Genomic DNA, 18,269 nt, shown 5'->3' on the forward strand with positions numbered 1-18,269 from the left:
AGATATTGTACGTGCCACGGACCTCAATCAAAAGTCAAGCCCTTGCTGATTTTGTGGCTGAATGCACTGGATTTCAAGAGGAGCTTTTGAAGGAACGGGTGCAGGAGTTGTGGAAGATATTCGTAGATGGATCATCGAATGAGAATAGATTGGGAGCTGGAATCATACTAATCTCCCCAGAAGGGCATCGATTCCATACAGCTCTGAGATTCGGATTCGAGGCATCTAACAACGAAGTCGAATATGAAGCCTTACTGAGAGTGGCAAGGGAGCCCAAAGCAAAGGTCGTCCAATGCTATAGCGATTCTCAACTCATGGTTAATCAGGTGTTGGGAGAATATCAAGCTCGAGGTACCAAGATGGTGGCCTACCTAGCTAAAGTGAAGGGAGAGCTATCCGAATTTGAGTACAGTATTGTTGAACAGATACCTCACGAGCAGAATTCTAATGTTGACACTTTGGCAAGGCTTGCAACCACCAAGGAAGTTGAAACCTTGAATGTAGTGCCAGTAGAGTTCTTGGGGAGACCGATCATGACAGAAAAAATGGTAGAGGTCGAGATGATCGACACAAGACCGATCTGGATGACCCCTATAATGGAATACCTCACAACACAAGGACTTCGTAGGAGGTCACCCATCCTAGTTCTACTCTCGCCCAAGCACACTTAACTGCAGAGTTCTGATGGGATCTAGTGCGTTAGTGCTGGTATGATCGCACCCAAAATGTTGACGTGAGTGGTATGATCGCACTTGAATTCTAATGCAAGGAAAATACTATATCAAGCACCGAGGTATGTGATAGTGGATGGGACATTGTACCGACGTGGTCATTAATCGCCTCTTCTACGATGTGTTCTGCCCGAGGAAGCTAAAACCATTTTGCAAGAAGTGCATGAAGGTTTTTGTGGAGATCATGCTGGGGACAAAACCTAGCACTGAAAATATTGAGGCAGGGCTATTTTTGGCCCACTTTAACAAAAGACTCCATCTCGTATGTTCAGAAATGCGACAAATGCCAGCGCTTCGCCATAGTTGCCCGAGCTGCTCCAGTCAATCTAACGATGATCTCATCCCGATGGCCATTTGCGGTGTGGAGAATTGACCTAATTGGGTCCCTACCTATGGGCGAGGGAGGAGTTCGTTATGCGGTGGTGGCAATCGACTATTTCATGAAGTGGGTAGAAGTCGAGCCTTTGGCAACCATCACTTCAAAGAGTGTCCTGGACTTTGTGGTGAAGAGTATTGTATGTCAGTTTGGGCTTTCTAAAAAGATCGTGTCAAAAAATGGGACACAGTTTGACAGTGATCTCTTCACTGACTTTTGTTGAAAAATACGGCATTATTAAGAGATTCTCCTCAGTGGCGTATCCGCAGGCCAATGGACAGGTCGAGGCTGTGAGCAAAACCCTAAAGGTGAGCCTGAAGAAGAGATTAGACGAGGCCAAAGGATTATGGCCCGAACAGCTCCCGCAAGTACTTTGGGCATATCGAACTTCTCACAGAACCTCCATGGGACATACTCTTTTCTCCTTAACTTTTGGAAGCAAGGTCGTCCTTCAAGTTGAAGCCACGGTATCCACTCACAGGCAAAGGACATTCAGCCAAGAACGGAATGTTGAACTACTTAACGCATCTCTCGACTTGATTGAATAGAAACTAGAGGAATCGCAGTTACAGCTCGTCCATTGTCAATAAAGAATCACTCGTTACTTTAATTCTAAAGTTAAGAGGCGTAGATTCGGATTGGGCGACCTGGTTCTCTGAAGGGTCTTTCTGGCAAATAAGGATCCCAAGGACGGTGTCTTAGGCCCGAACTGGGAGGGACCGTATCAGATCGTGGAGGTTCTGCATGAAGGAACCTTCAAGATAGCTCGACTGAGTGGGGAGATAGTCCCGCGGACCTGGAATGCCTTACATTTGAAAAATTATTATCAGCAGTACCATCATCCATGTAAGGCTTATCTATAAAAGCCATTTGATTAAATAATAGATGGATTATTAAATAATTTTTCTTGTTAAAGTGTTTTTAAATCATTTTTCTTGTTAAGGTTGTATTATCTCGTGTATTAATGTTTGTAAAAGCAACCGAGAAAGTTTCTACATTCTGGTTACTTAGGGGCATATAATCCAAGGTTGGGCAGATTAAGATCGCTGGAAAAGTCTAAATTATTTAAAACCTTGGATACAACCAGGTCCGAAACTTAGAGCTTGGAAAATTGATTATTCGACGGCTTTTTAAGAGCTTGAGATGTCAATAAACCTAACACAAACTAAGTCTAAAATTATTTAAAACCCTGGATACAACCAGGTCTGAAACTTAGGAGCTTGGAAAATTGATTATTCGACGGCTTTTTAAGAGCTCGAGATGTCAATAAACCTCGCACGAACTAAGTCTAAATTATTTCAAACCCTGGACACAACTAGGTTCGAAACTTAGGAGCTTGGAAAATTGATTATTCGACGGCTTTTTAAGAGCCCGAGATGTCAATAAACCTAGCACGAACTAAGTCTAAATTATTTAAAACCCTAGACACAACTAGGTCTGAAACTTAGGAGCTTGGACAATTGATTATTTAACGGCTTTTTAAAAGCTTGAGATGTCAATAAACCTAGCACGAACTAAGTTTTAATCATTTAAAAACCCTGGATACAACTAGGTCCGAAACTTGGAAAGTTGTGAAATCGTTTAATATCAAGGGCTTTTTAAAGCTTGAGTTATCAATAAACCTAACCCAAACTAAATGTAAATTATTTAAAACCCCAGATATAACTGGGTTCAAGGCCTGATTCTTAACAGGTATGATACAAATCAACACACAAAACTTGGATATAACCAAGCTCAAAAAATATATTCCGATCAAAAAATCGATTCCTAAAATCTCGAATGTACAAGCCTAAGGAGTCATAAAAATAAGAGTGAAGGAATGATAAATAGATAAAAAGTTAGATATATATCGAATAAAATTATCCCGAGGAGAAAAACTTCGAACTGAGCCCAAAGGCAATTGTTTAATATATGAAAAAAAATTTGTTACAGTTACAAAAAAAAAAAAAAAAAAGAGAAGCAAACATTGAGCTCCACCAGTTCGCCTAGCCAAGTTGACCTCCTCGCCATCTCCCTCAACTGCCCTAGAAACCTCACCAATCTCTGACAATTCTTGCAAAAGCCGAACCTTGAATTTTGCAAGGAGCGGATCCCACAACTCGGTTTCCATGAAAGAAAAGTTCCCATTTAGGTTGAAGGCCCAACACTGGTATAACATCTCTTCCATGGAAGACAATGAGGCCACCTTTTCTTCTTTAGTTACGGCCTCAGCCTCGAGCAGTTTGGTTTTGGCTTCATCAACCTCGGACTGAAGTTGTGCAGCTTAAGCCTGGAGGGCAGACAATGCAGTCTTCGCAGCCTGCTCGCTTTCTTGGGATGAGGTGAGAGCGGCCTTAGCGTCATGCTCACTCTTCTGAGCAGCCGCCAAGGCACCTTTGGCAGCCTATTTTCCTTCTTGAGCAGTTGTCAGGGCAGTGTTGGCAGCATTTAATTCGGCCCAGAGCTCGTCATTTCTAGCCCTAGCCCGGGCTATGCTGCGACATTGGGCATGGAAAAACTGCAAAATAAAAAAAAACAAGTCAGAGATATATCCTTGATCACAATAATAAGGAATTATTCACCAAGAAAAGATAACTTACAGTGAGGTTCATCCCCATAACTGACTCCAAGACATTCTCCAAGCTACGCTCCTCGATGGTCCTTAGATCCCTCGACCTGGCCTTATAGGCGTGCCACACCATATGGCTCACCGTCTCATAAATAATTCCCCGAAAAGCTTCAGGGATCTTTTCCAGATCCTGGGCATCTACTGGAATTTGAACGATCGGGGCTGGAACAGTGGGGACTGGAGGGTCAGTTTGTATTACTTGGTCCTGAGGAGGAGCGAATCGAGGTGGAGGAGGAGAAGGAACCATAGCGGTAGCAGTACTCACCGGAACGGATTTATGGGTTGAGCTCGCGTCTTTCCCCATGGAATGGGATCTGGAGGTGTTTCCTGCAGCAGGGTGGTTTTCTTTGAGATCCTGATGCTCTTTACGATAGGGCCCAAGCTAGTTTTCTTTGTCTGAAAAGGCGATTCGGAGGTAAGGAGCTCTGGGTTGTTCCATGTCTTTGCCTGAAAAGAATAAAAAGGAATTAGTTCACAAATAAGGTTGTCAGAAATACACAAAGAAAGAAAATAAACAATGATCCTACCCTCCGGGCTAGGGGAGAAGTCTATTATCACGACCTACGGCCTTGGAACTAATGGAGGAGAGGGAGAATCTTTGGTTAATATTTCTGGGATCCTAAGGGGCTCAAACTCAGGTCCTTCCTCAGGATTGGATTCATCTACATATTGTCTAAATCCAGGGGAAAAGGCACCCTGGAGTAGAGAGGACCAAGTCCTATGGTTGGATTCATACTCCTCAAAAATGGCAGATCTAAAGTTTAAAGTGTTGTCAACAACTATTGTGCCCTTAGGGTAACTATTTACATGGAGTACCACAATATGGTCTACACATTGGAGTAGGGTTACATTACGATCTGGGTTATAAGGATAACGATGGACAAGCTGATTTGGGTTAAATTGAACTAACCTAAAATCAGCAACAACCCTATCTAATTCCCTATAAGGGTATGGGTTACCTTGGCCGGAGGGGCCGGCTGCTACCCTAGACGCAACTCGTTCTAAGTTAGGTTCCCAGAAAACCTCGGGAGCCCTCCTTTTCCTCACAAGAGGTACCTCATCCTCCTCCTCTTCCTCCTCACCTTTGATGGTTGGAAAGGCATCCTCTTGAGAGGATGGGAGCTCCTGGATGACCAAAAGGGTAGCCCAGGTCCTTAAGGCCAATGTTTGACCTTCGCCAATCAACTTACACGCCAGCATCATGACATTATTCATGACCTGGCAGTAGTCCTTCGCGCTGGGTGGAAGCCCAAACAATTTCTCGTATTGACCCCCAAGGGTCACGGACTTCTCCATCCTCGCAAATATGGTTGCACGAGAAACAAATTCAATTAAGACATGTACAAAAGAAACACCTTGAAAGGAATAAAAATTTCATGAGCTGAGGTTTCAAAAGTAAGGAACTTACGAGGACGGTTGAAGTATCTGTGTTCGCAATTCCGGAACCCATTCAACATAAAGAACATGTCTTTGTAGTCATTGGGGTGACTGGGAAGCTCAATGATAGGAGCAAAGTTGGGAAATCTTGTCAGATAGTAGAACCTGTCACCTCGCCCTCTCTATTCCCGGCTAGCTTTAAGGGAGAAGAAGTATAATTTATCTGCCAGAGTAGGGACCTCCCACTCATGTTTCAAAAACAATTATTTCAGCCCCAAAGGCCTATAAGAATTTGGGGGAGCTGAAATGGTGCCAACTTCACGTAGTTCAGGAAGTCAACAAAATATTGGTCCTAGGGAAGGAAGGCCCCAGCCTTCAAGTGTTCATCACTCCAAGCCGCGAAGTCTTCTTGGAGAGGGGAGCAGCTCTGTTCCCTTTTGGATGTAGGTCGGGCCATGAGAGTTTTGGTCCTGACCTCAATGTTGTGGCTCAGCATGATTTTGTTTACCCTCCCCAGGGTCGTAATCTTGGATAAAAAAAATTCAGCCTCGAATTAGGCGCTGGGGTCAACCACTACCTTCTTCTCCACCACCGGACCAAAGTGGGGAATGGGGGATTCTGGGGCGATATGTTTCCCCTTATTCTTTTGTTGAGCGGACAAGCTGGTTTTGTTCTTCTTGGATGCTTTTTTCTTGGGGGCCTTTTGATCGCCTAACGAACAAAACGACCTAGTTAGTAGGCAACCTAAAAGGATTTATAGACTGACGCAGAAATATGAAGGGGGGAAGGTTTACTTCGTTATACGAGCTAAGGTTTGCCTCAGCCCCATCTCGTGATGCCATGCGATACCCTAAGTTACGCACCTCGGTTTCCTAACAGACCCCTGATATTTAGGGATCCGTGTGTCAGACTCCCTGACCACTACTATCCTTGGGAAGCGGTTTAGAGCAAAACCACCCAAGAAGCGTGACCCCTAAGCAATCTGGTTTGAACCCTAAAACCCCTTCATCTCCTTTATCCCGAATGGGTATTCTTTAAATTACCTAGATTTACCCAAAAAACTTCCCAGTTTTATGAATGTGTTATTTCCAGAGATATTTTAGGACCTACCCATTGAACCTAAGTCGAAGCCTATTCGGAAACAACGTTTAGAAATAGCCTAACCAGTGACTACAATGAATATTACGAATGAGCATGGTGAAGAGCAAAAGACCAGTAAAAAAAATTTCCAAACCAAGAAATCAGAGGTACTTACAGTATGTTCTTCGACGGTAAGACGTAAGATTTTGCAGAGGAAAGTTCTTGGAAAACTCCTGAGTAGCGGGATACAATGAATGAGTTTTGGGTATTTCTGGAAAAGGAGGAAGTTTCAAGAGTGAAAAAGAGGAAAATTTTTGAATGAAAGGTTGTGAAGTCTGAAATTTGCCCATCCTATTTATACGTAAATCGCGTAAATTAATCTGGGCCATCCAATTGGGTTAGTACAATATCCATGGGCCATGGATAAATAGACAAAACAACGGCAAAAAGGTGAAAAGACAATTATTACAGTCCTCGAAATCCGAACAAATGCCAATTGCAGTACACCACGTGTATAGTACTCGAGTAGTGGGCAAGCATGGTTTTGTGTAACAAAAGACTAAAAGGCCCTACTGTGTAGGTCAGAAAATGATGACATCATACACGAGCAGGAGCTTGGGGAGAAAATGTTGTACCATAATTTTAGATCGAGTCATTCACTCAATTCACACAGGCACATGTGGTGTTAGGCGTCGTGAGTTTAACCCGAGCTACGAACACGAAGGTTATAAAGTTTAAGCTCATAATATTCAAACAGCTGTCGAAGTACGAGCTCGGAGAGATATCCAGCTCGTGATAACTCAAATATATTGCGTACTCACAAATCCCCAAAGACTCGGGTCCCATAATACGGTTATTTATGACTAGGTTGTCATATTTAATGTCCCAGATATTAGGACAACATTTACTTTATGATCAAATATTATCCCATTATAAATGGGAAATATATGTATTAAATGTAATAAATATGTATATATATGATTGACTCACGCGGTTACCCAAACGTGTCCATGGAATTTCTCTATAAATACTGAGAATATTGGACAGGAAAAGGGACTGATTATTCTGTAATACTGAAACTCTGCCAAAATAAAGAGAGAAACAACAATAATATAGACTCGTGGACTGGGTGGATTTTAACCACTGAACCACGTAAAAGATTTGTGTTCTTCTGAATTCATTTCATTTTTTTTATTACGGTTTATTACTAAGCACTAATCTAGCTTATTATTTCTTAATACACTGTTGGGGAAAAACCGCGTCAACATGTTTAGACTCACCACAAAACTAAAAACTCATTTTACTATAAGAACACGTGAATACAATGATCTTGAATACAAACTATAAACCCTCACAAATATTACAATTCACTCACAAAATTATGCACCCAAGAGTTCACTTTTTCTCAGGGCTCTAGAAGCCTATTTATAGAGACCATTTTGTACTCAGAAAGGCTGAGAAATAATCTTCAATAAAAGCAAGAATATTTGACGATATTTTTTATTAATGAAAATTTGCCAATTTAGTTGATTCTACTCCGACAAACATGGATTTTGCAGGGATAACTAATACCTAAGTCAGATCAAATTTCTCATCATAGAAATAACAATTAATTTCTCAATGATTTTATTTGTTTTAGTTAATTATCTTGGAAAGCATGAAAATCAATAGAAAATATTCCATAAATAAATTCGAATAAGCACAGAATATTTTCTTTATAAAACAAAGATACAAATTTCTTTTATAAACATATTGTGAGAATATTAAACTAAATAAGGAATTATTTGCAAACCTTACCAATTAATCCAAGGTATTAATTCTGAAAATCACAATAAATAGGAATTTAAAATCATCTTTTAAATAAAAAGATATCTCTATAAAATTTGCCAATTTAGAATTTACAATCTCCCCCTTTGGCAATTTTATAGATAAGGCATATATATTTTTTAAAAGACCCTACAAAAAAACAAGTTATTGCTTAAATCACAAATAATGAAAAGAGCCCCAAAACGACTCCCCCTGCCAAATATAACCAAAGCACATAACTAAAACAAGTAACCATCGCAAGTTAAAAAGCATAATCAAAGCACCAAAAAATAGAGTACTCTCTCTCCCCCATATTGTCTAAGAAAAGGCCAAAGTAAAATGAAAATAAACCAACACAAAGACACGATAGTGTTCTTTTACATTTATTGAAAGCAAATAAAAGTAGATTGAGAGGAATTGAAACTGTCATGGAGCTGGAGAGATAGATGCATTGATGATCACCAAAGAGGCCTAAACTTAGCGCTGAGTATCCTCCATGGTAGTGAACTGCTCGGAGAGACTGGTAAGACCTGTCTGGACAGAAGGGTAGTTTGAACAACAGGGGAGTCAGTCTCGACATCTCCAGACCTAGAACCAGCCAAATGAATGCCCTTGACCTTTCTAGCTGTGGTAGGAGCATTATCATCTCTGACCTCTTTGACAGTGTAGGTAGGACCAACCAAAGGAGGAATCAAGGTCTCATAAGACTTCTTCAAAGGAATTTTAGAGTGCAACATCTTCTAAATAACTTGAGCAAACATCAAGTGTTGACCCTTGCCCTTTGCACCACTCAAGTACACTATCTGATCAAAGATAGCAGAAGCAAGATCAACAGTGACACCAGTCCCAATTTTAAACAATGGGAAGGACATATCTTGGGTGATGGTCGAGGAGTGAGTGGTGGGAAGCCAATTGAATATGGAAAACTTGAAAAGATCACCATAGTAGTGTGTAAGGTCTGAGACTCTGAGTGATGCACTCGGTTCCCACAACATAGCTTGGCCAACTAATTCAGACAACACTTGATCATTTACAAATTCAATGGAACCATCAATCTCAACAGGAACTAGATTTAGAACCTTAGCAATTTTGGCAGGTCTAAAATTATACCAATGACCTCTAACATAAACCTTATGAAACATAAAGGAAATCTAATTAAATAACTCATCATTCATATTAGCATAAAATTCCTTAACTACTCGAAGCACAAATCCATCAAAGCCAGACAAAGAACGTAACCATCCCATTTCTTCTAATGTAAAAAATACCCAAAAAAACACGATGTGGAGCAAAATAAAAATTGCATTCACTAATGAAGTGACGATGCTCATAAAATTGCATATTTTTCTCATTACCATTAAAACATAAAGTAAGAGAATGAGCTTTGAAAGAGGAACCTGGAGAGCGAATTGAAGCACCTTTGTGTTTGGTGCTTGTGCAGACAATTCAGGAAAAGCCAATGGCGTTTTGCCTTTTCGATCAGAGGCAACAGGAGTGGTTTCTGATGGGTCTTCTTCAGATTTTTCTCCTCCTCCAAATCTTCAAGAAGAGGATCTTCTTGTGGTTCTTCATGAATTGTCTCAGTCAGAGATGGGTCTAGCTTGGGCAACGAATCTTCAGTTTTAGGAGAAACATCCTCCGAAGAGGTGCAAGCAGGATGATTGATTTTTGCCTTCGTTTTGAATTTAGATACGGGAGTGAAATCAGAGATGGAGCTAGTACCTTTTGCCTGAGCTACTTTGGCCTTCTTGGTCTGCTTTGTGCTAGCGACTTTGGATTTACGCTTGCCCTTTGCCTTGGGTGTCAGTACATCAGGAGATAATGAAGACTTAGAGTCTTGAGCAGATGGATCGGTCTCGAATTCTGTGGAAACAGACTGTGGAGGGCTTGAGGTCGAAGAAGGATTTTGTTTGGCAGGACCTTCGGGTGAGGTGAGTGGAACTGCCAAGGATAGGTTTTGCTGCACATTGAGGTCGAGAAATGTAACACCTTTACTGGAGGCCCCAATTAATGGAGATCCCTCAAGACCTGGAAGGGGAAGGATATTCTTCCTTGCTGTGGTTTTGGGTCGACGACCTGGATGAGCAAAGGCAGCAGGGGGAAATGAAGCAGCAACAGGTGGGGTCGACACTGGAACTGATGAAGTGACTGAGGAAACCGTCCCATGAACGATCTCCTTATGAGGCTTCACAGCTTTGGAAGTGGGACCACGGCCTCTAGTCTTCATGGCTACTGAAAGGAAATGAAATGAGACATGCAAAGAACAAAAACCTAGAACCCTGGGCACAAGTTAGCGAGAAAGATGAACAAGAAACACTTCGAACCAAAAAGCCAAAGGGAATCCAAATATATAGAGAATTCAGTGAACAAATGAGGCAAGTTCGAAAATGGGTAACCAAAAAAAAAGGTAACCGATTTTTTTGTGATAAATGCCAAAAAAATATCCTTTTTTAAAAGATATTCTCTCACACCACAAAATTGTAAACTTTTTCAAGATTTCGAATATAATGAGATAAAACAAATAAATTTCTTTCCATTTTTTGTTTCAAATTTAGTCTTTTAGGACTTGGTCAACAAGGAATATATTTAATTATATATTTTTTTGTTTATAAAAAAAAATTGTGGAGATTAAAAAGTTAAATTGTCATACCATATGTGTCCATGTAAATCCCAAGTCCTGTTCAAGAGAAACAAGAAAACCATTTTCTTCAAAAATTAGAAAAATGATTTATAATTAGAATACTAAGTGATAATGATAACCACAATTCAAAAAAGAATATACCAATCACAAAAAATATTTTAATCAATTCATTATGTGTATGAGTCTTACAACATTCTTACACAGTCTAGACAACATGCATTGTGTGTGCATGTGTAAGCAAATTGGCATTTATTTTTAGCCTTTTAAAGCTAGGGTCATTGCCCATGTTAGGAAATTGTAGCCTTTTTCAATTTGCAACCATAATGGTGTTGGAAAAACAATCAGAGTGCACAGTGAAAATGGCATGGTGGGCCCAGTTTAATTAACACAAAAATTATTCATCTCTCATATAAACATTTTATATGTTCAAGAAAACATCTAGACAGAAACATTAATATGCAATATTATTAATCATGCAACATATATATAATTATACACATACATATATATCATATGCACATTTATACAAATATTTAAGAACAAAAATATTTACCTCTTGAAGCCTATCAAGTATCCATGAGTCTTTTCGTATATATAATGATCTTCCTATCTAATGCTTTGAGTACTCAAACCACGATCTTTCGAAGTGTTCTCTACACCTCAAGATGTGTGTGGGCACATAAAGAACAAGGGTTTGTAATTTAGAAATCACAAGTTTTAATCTCAACACATGAGAACTAGATTATGGCTTGAGAAATGTTAGAATAAAAGAAGATGACAATTTCTTATCTGACAAATTCTTAAACTTTTTTTGAATTCTTACTCTCTTGTTTTCTTCTTGTTATTACATAATATATATAGAGATTATATATTACCCTATTATTCCTAATAATAATAGTAATATATTAATAATATAATAATGATGATAGTAATTGATTTAGGTAAATATCTAACTTACCAAATTTGAAAAAAAAATATTTTTAAATCATTAATTAATTAAATAAAAACAAAATAGATACTTTATTTGTACTGTCTTACACGCATGGCAAAGCCCTTGGACTGTGTCATGCATGTAGCAATATTCCTTTTTTAGGAGTATTGCATTTTTCCTTTATTTATTTATTTAATTAAAATCAATCATTCCCACAAAATATGGTATTATCTTTTTAAGGAAAAGATCTTAACCATATTTCAAAATTTAAATTTTAAATTCAAAATTTCAAAATTCAAAATGATGATCATCATTATCATCATCTTTTAAAATTCAATAAATCAAAAAATTATTTTGACTTACAAATTTTATTTTCTCCCACGCAAATTAAATATTTAATTTCAAAAACTATTAATTTATTTATATATATATATTTCGAAATTTTATATTTAAATTAATAAACATATTTTCAAAATTTAATAATTAATTCCAAATTAATTATTGAACCTCAATTATCATATAATTGTTGTACCCTAATTTTAGCCCAAGTTCATTCACTTAGCTCGGGTACAGCTGGCAAATAAATATACGGAGAAATAACCAAGGGAATGATATTTGCTTTATCTACGTAGATAACTCCAGTTTCATGTGGACACGTGTGGTATTAGGCGTCTTGGGTTTAACTCGAGCTACAGACATGAAGGTTGTGAAGCGCGAGCTCATAATATTCAAACGGCAGTCAAAGTACGAGCTTGGAAGAGATATTCAGCTTGTGGTAATTTAAATATATTGCACATCCGCGGATCCCCAGAGACTCGGGTCCTCTTATACGTTTATTTATGACCAGACTGACATATTTAATGTCCCAGATATTAGGAGAACATTTAATTTATGATCAAATCATATCCCATTATAAATGGGAAATATATGTATTAAATGTAATAAATATGTATATGTGTGATTGACTCACGCGGTTACCCAAACCTGTCTATAGAATTCCCTTATAAATACTGGGAATGTACGACAAGGAAGGGGACTATTATTCTGTAATACTGAAACTCTACCAAAATAGAGAGAAAACAGCAATAATATAAACTCATGGACTAGGTGGATTTTAACCACTGAACCACATAAAATATTTGTGTTCTAGTGAATTCATTTCATTTTTCAATAAGGTTTATTACTAAGCACTAATCTACCTTTTTATTTCTTAATACACTGTTGGCGAAAAACCACATCAAAAATTTGGTGCTTTCATTGAGAGGGAAATTAGTGCTTCATCAAAATCCCAGTCGAATCTCATCATGGTACTCACTCGCTCGATGCATGACAATAAGATAGAACAGCCTGGTGGGCAGGAGGCCCATCATACCGCTGTTCCGAATGAGCATGGCCCTAAAGTCCAGCAACGTCTAGGAAAACAACCGGCGGGTCATGGCGACATTGGGAGTTCGGCGCCATTACCACCGAATCCAAACCCAGACTACTTAACTGTCGTTGAGATGGAAAATATGCAGTTAAGAAGCCATCTCGCTAAGGAAAACAGACAAATTGAGGAGGTTTTGGCTCGGTTACCCCCTTTCGCAACCGACATTAATGTCGGAAAGAGGCAAAGTGGATCTCACAAGTCCCACAGGAATAATCGATCCAAACCAAGTCATTCAGTCAAAACTGCCACCCCAAGTTATGTGCCTACAGGGCGAGACCGCTAGAATGCTCATCCCAGTGGCCCTCATAGGGGTCATCAGCATATCAGTCGATCGGTTAGAACCGCAACCCCAAGTTCGGTGCTTTCTTCACAAGCACCTAGGAATGTCCATGGCAACCCACGAGGAGGGGCTGAGAGAAGCTCACAAAGACATAATGTTCCAACAAACCCTCCTATATCACGATCGGATCGACAGGTGTAGAGAGCTAGAAATAATGGGGCAGAACAAAGGCGGGCTAATCTAGTTCGCCCTGATGGGACAAGGATTGCCTCGTCAATAAGGCATCCCTTGTCACCTATAAGACATCTGACGCCACCTCGTCCTACATGGGACATTACAGCTTATGGAGACAACAGGAGAAATCCTCCTCCATCTGCCAATACCTACGTCCCACGGACACGTGCTAAAAACCCAGATCCTCGGCCCCAACCGCAAGCTGTAACCTTCACAAATAGGAGTAACTGGACTAAAAGTCATTTAAGTGTTAGGTCCGAGGGAAATCTAAGAAATCAACTGAGTTCGGCACAAAGCCCTCGATACAATTCACAACCTAATTTGCGTGATCATCTGAATTCGCAGAGAAGAAATCTAGCTCGGCATGAAGATGTTAGTTATACTCGGTAACAGGGAGGTTCTTCCATAGTACGAGATAATGGTAATGCCCCACCAAACCAAGCTCGAGCTTGGACGGACAATAACCCATCAAACATGTACGGTAGGATGGGAGCTGTTGAACAACCCCCAGATAACCTAGGGACTAGAGACAAAACCCTTGAGAGGCTAGCTCTAATGGAAGAGAAAATGAAGAGGCTTTTATCTGGAAAAGATAAAGATGATTGCGACTCAGAGGATGAGCTCGAGCCTTTCGCTCCAAATATTGCGGCGGCCACATATCCGATAGGCTTTAGAATGCCACACTTGTCAAAGTTTGGTGGAGATGGAGATCCTTCAAACCACCTCGGGATTTTTAATACCATGATGATGGCCCACAATGTCGGACTCAATCTAAGGTTCATTTTATTCCCTTCAACTCTGATTGGGCCAGCCAGGCAGTGGTTTAAGCAATACAAGAGACATACTATAAGTTCGTGGAAAAAAATTTCTTCTGACTTCAAAAAAGCATTCCAATCTTCTCAGATAGCTCGGGTTAAGGTTGATTCATTAGCCAATGTAAAGCAACAACCTAGCGAAATGTTGAAGGCATATCTAAGTAGATTTGTCAATGCCGCTGCATGAGCTAGGGATGCCGATGACAGCTCCAAGCTCATGGCAATGAGGACGGGAATCCTTGTTGGGGGCGACCTGAGGCAAGAATTACAGAGAAATGGAGTTAATAGTATGGAAGAGTTCTTGGCACGAGCTCAAAGATGGATTAACCTGGAAGAGGCACGAGCTTCCGTCGCAGGAACTAGCCAGATCCCTGTCCAGCCCATTGGAGCGGTAATGGACGTTGCAGTTACAGATCAAACCGTTGCCCAGAATAACCAAGGGGTGAGTAACAAAAGGAAGGGAAATGGAGGGCAACCAGAGTGGAACATAGAAAAATAAGTCTGGGGAGAAATTCAAGCCTCTTTATGCCACTTATACCGACATCACGGATACTACGGAGAGCATCTTCCTGGCAAATTCTACTCGCCTTCCATGGAAGAAGCTAGAACCGTTGAAAAATAAAAGAGCGAAGAGAGATCCTTTGAAGTTCTTCCAATTTCATAATGATATTGGTCATAACACTAATGACTATCTACAGCTGAAGGATGAGATCGAAACTCTCATTAGAGCGGGTCATTTGGCTCAGTACGCCCGAAATCGGGTGGTCCCTAATCAGCCCGCTGGACCAAATCCTCCTTCAGCCCCCAAAGCTCCAGTAAGGCAAACCAGAGCTCCACCAAATATGGACGATCCTCCTCCGATAATAGGGGGAGATATAGCCACCATTTCAAGAGGACCTCATCTGGCAAGCACAAGCAGAGGGGCCTAGAAAAGGTACATTAACGAACTGAAATCCCATAATGGAGTTGAGTTTGTCCCAGAACAGCGGTTATCGAAACAACATCAATTGGAAAAATATCCAATCATTTTTACAGAAGAGGATGCTAGCCATGTCCAGTTCCCACATAACGATCCTTTGGTCATAACCGTTTAGCTCGCCAACTAGAGGGTCCGAAGGACACTAGTAGATAACAGGAGTTCTATGAATCTACTCTTTAGGTCCACCTTGGAAAAAATGGGGTTGTCTATAACAGAATTGAAGGTGACCTCAATGACTTTGTACGGATTTTCTGGCGAAGGGTCAGCAGCCATCGGGACGATCGAATTAGTGGTAACATTGGGAGAAGCCTCACAAACTGTCTCCAAGTTACTTGAGTTCGTGGTAATCGACTGTCCAGCCGCATACAATGTGATTTTGGGCCGACTTGAATTGATGGCATTTGAAGCCATAACCTCTATCCTCCACCTAGCAATAAAATTCCCCTCTGCTATAGGAATACGCACTGTCAGAGGTGATCAGCTCGCTGCCAGAGAATGCTATAGCATTTCTATGAAGGGAAAATCACAACCCGGGCAGCAAGCTATGGTTATAAATGATGGAGGTAAGTTGTCCCGGGAAGTAGAAGATACTTGTGGGACGGAAGAACCTCAACAAAAAGAGGACAGTAATGATGCCCAACACGATGACATTGACCCACGAATAGGCGAAGACAGGTCAGAGCTCCAGGCTATAGAGGAACACGAGGAGGTAAACATTGACCCCCAATGAAGCTTTAAGAGTCGTAAATATTGGGAAGAATCTAAATGATAAAAGGAAGAAGGACCTGATCAAGTTCTTACAAGAGAATCTGGACTTTTTTGCCTGGTCACATGAAAACATGGTAGGAATAAGCCCGAGTGTAATCATGCATGTTGACGGTAAGAACTCGTCAACAAAATATGGATGGAAAACTCAGAATCTTAAATCAACATCTAATGAACACAAATGAACGTATAGAAACTTGAAGGAAAATTGCAAGTAGAAAATAGAAAATAGAAAGCAAACTCGTATATTTCCCTTAGATCAATCTGGTTTTACAAGAATTTTCCTACCCTTCAATGATGAAGTGAGGTTCCCTTTATAGTGGGCTTTAATGGCCCTTGACACGTTGTGGTCCCAGGGGACTATATTGTTCACAATTACATTGTCAGTGTGGTGGCACAGGTAGTAGTGGTGCAGAGGGTCATGGTGTCAGCTCTAGTACATGGTCAGGGTCCGTGGGGATGCCTCCACTACTTATTTAGTATGAGTGTCAGAGAAGTGGCACCAGACGTTGTGGCACAGGTGGTTGTGGTGTCGATCCCGATACATGGTCAGAGACGTGTAGGTAATGCCTCCACCATTGGTACTAACTTGTACCATCACTGCCTGTCTAGTACGGATGTCAGAGTTACGCCTTTGTGCACCTCACGGTCGTACAACCTATTCTCGTACGCGTGCCTTGTACCTAAAGGTTTCTCTCATATATCCAAGACACACCCTTGCTCCAAACCCCTTTTTACTTTGTTAAATATAAGAGGATTTGTAGCCTTGAGTGAGATGAGCATGTGGGAGTTGCACCCCGCTGGTGACACCTTCCTTAGAAAATAGAGGAGGGCTTCTTCAGTGGGGCACATACTTATATCATAGAGGCATGGCCTATGAGACAACCTCACAAGATGGGGGCCTCGCAAGATGGGTGCGTGGGCCTAGGCACCTAAGCGCAGCCGAGGCACGGCCCTGCGAGACGGCCTCGCGAGAAGGGGGCCTCACGAGATGGGTGCATGGGCCTAGGCACCTAATCACGGCCAAGGCGTGGCCCTGCGAGACAGCCTCGCGAGATGGGTGCGTAGGCATGGCCGAGGCCGAGGCGTGCCCTGCAAAAAGGCCTCTTGAGATGGGTGCGTGAGCGCATCCGAGGAGTGCCCTACGAGACGGCCTCGCGAGATGGGTGTGTGGGCGTAGCTGAGACGTGCCATGCAAGGCGGCCTCGCAAGATGGGTGCACGGGTGCAGTTGAGGAGTGCCCTGCAAGACGGCCTCGCGAGATGGGGCTTCGTGAGATAGGTGTGTGGGCGCTGCTGAGGCGTGGCTTGTGAGGCGGCCTCGCGAGATGGGTGCATGGGCCTAGGCATCTAAGCGTGGCTGAGGCGTGGCCCTGCGAGATGGCCTCCTGAAATGGGCCTCGCGATATAGGTGTGTGGGCCTAGGCACCTAAGCACGGCCAAGACGCGACCCTGCGAGACGGCCTCGCAAGATAAGTGTGCGGCACTTAGGCACAGGTCCATAAGACCTTCAGCGAGGTAAGCGTGAGGCCTCATGTGGGGTGAGATAGGACAATCTCATGAAAGCCTTGCATAAGGCCTGGGTCTTTCAGGATCATGTCCAATTTGTAGTGTTCACACTTGCCCCCCAGTCTACAAGAGAGTCTTCAGGCTCTCTTGTAGACTTCAAGGTGCGATGCATTCAGGATGTCTGTGAGATTTTGAGGGTGAATGTAAGCCTGTCATTGTGCTCCACGGGTCCCAAGGCAAGTGTCAAGCTTCCTTCTTGACCATTGATTAGGCCTTGGGTTTGATGGCTAAGATGAGTCCATGGTTCCTATAAATAGGCCTTCATATCTAGCCTATTATTTACACTTCACCTCTTCAGCTTAGTGGTTTTGGAATCCTTACTCCTTTCAAGAGGTAAGGGGTTCAATCCCCCACAACCTCACTTTTGTTATTTTTTTCTTTTATTATTTGAGTTCATTTCTTTTATGTCAATATCCATGTAGGTACTTGGGGACTAAAACACCATTTTCTTTTGTTATTGCAGATGCATACTTTCGACCATTTGCTTCTCTTCGACCGCGACGATACTTTTAACCCTCGGCCTCCTTTCGACTACGACAGCGCTCGATTTTACTTACTTGAGGTATACTTTCTTTCTCCCTTATGCTCACTGGGTATAAATTAGCACCACTCAAGATGAGTTGCCTTGGCCGGAGCTCGTTGTGAGTTA

General features: G+C 41.4%; 1 pseudogene; it reads right to left on the reverse strand.

The window, feature by feature from the left end:
* Positions 1–603: 603 nt before the first annotated feature.
* On the reverse strand, positions 604–722 carry LOC133787154 (5S ribosomal RNA; annotated as a pseudogene).
* Positions 723–18,269: the final 17,547 nt, after the last annotated feature.

This window comes from Humulus lupulus, chromosome 6, assembly GCF_963169125.1.
Source record: "Humulus lupulus chromosome 6, drHumLupu1.1, whole genome shotgun sequence".
Taxonomy (NCBI): domain Eukaryota; kingdom Viridiplantae; phylum Streptophyta; class Magnoliopsida; order Rosales; family Cannabaceae; genus Humulus; species Humulus lupulus.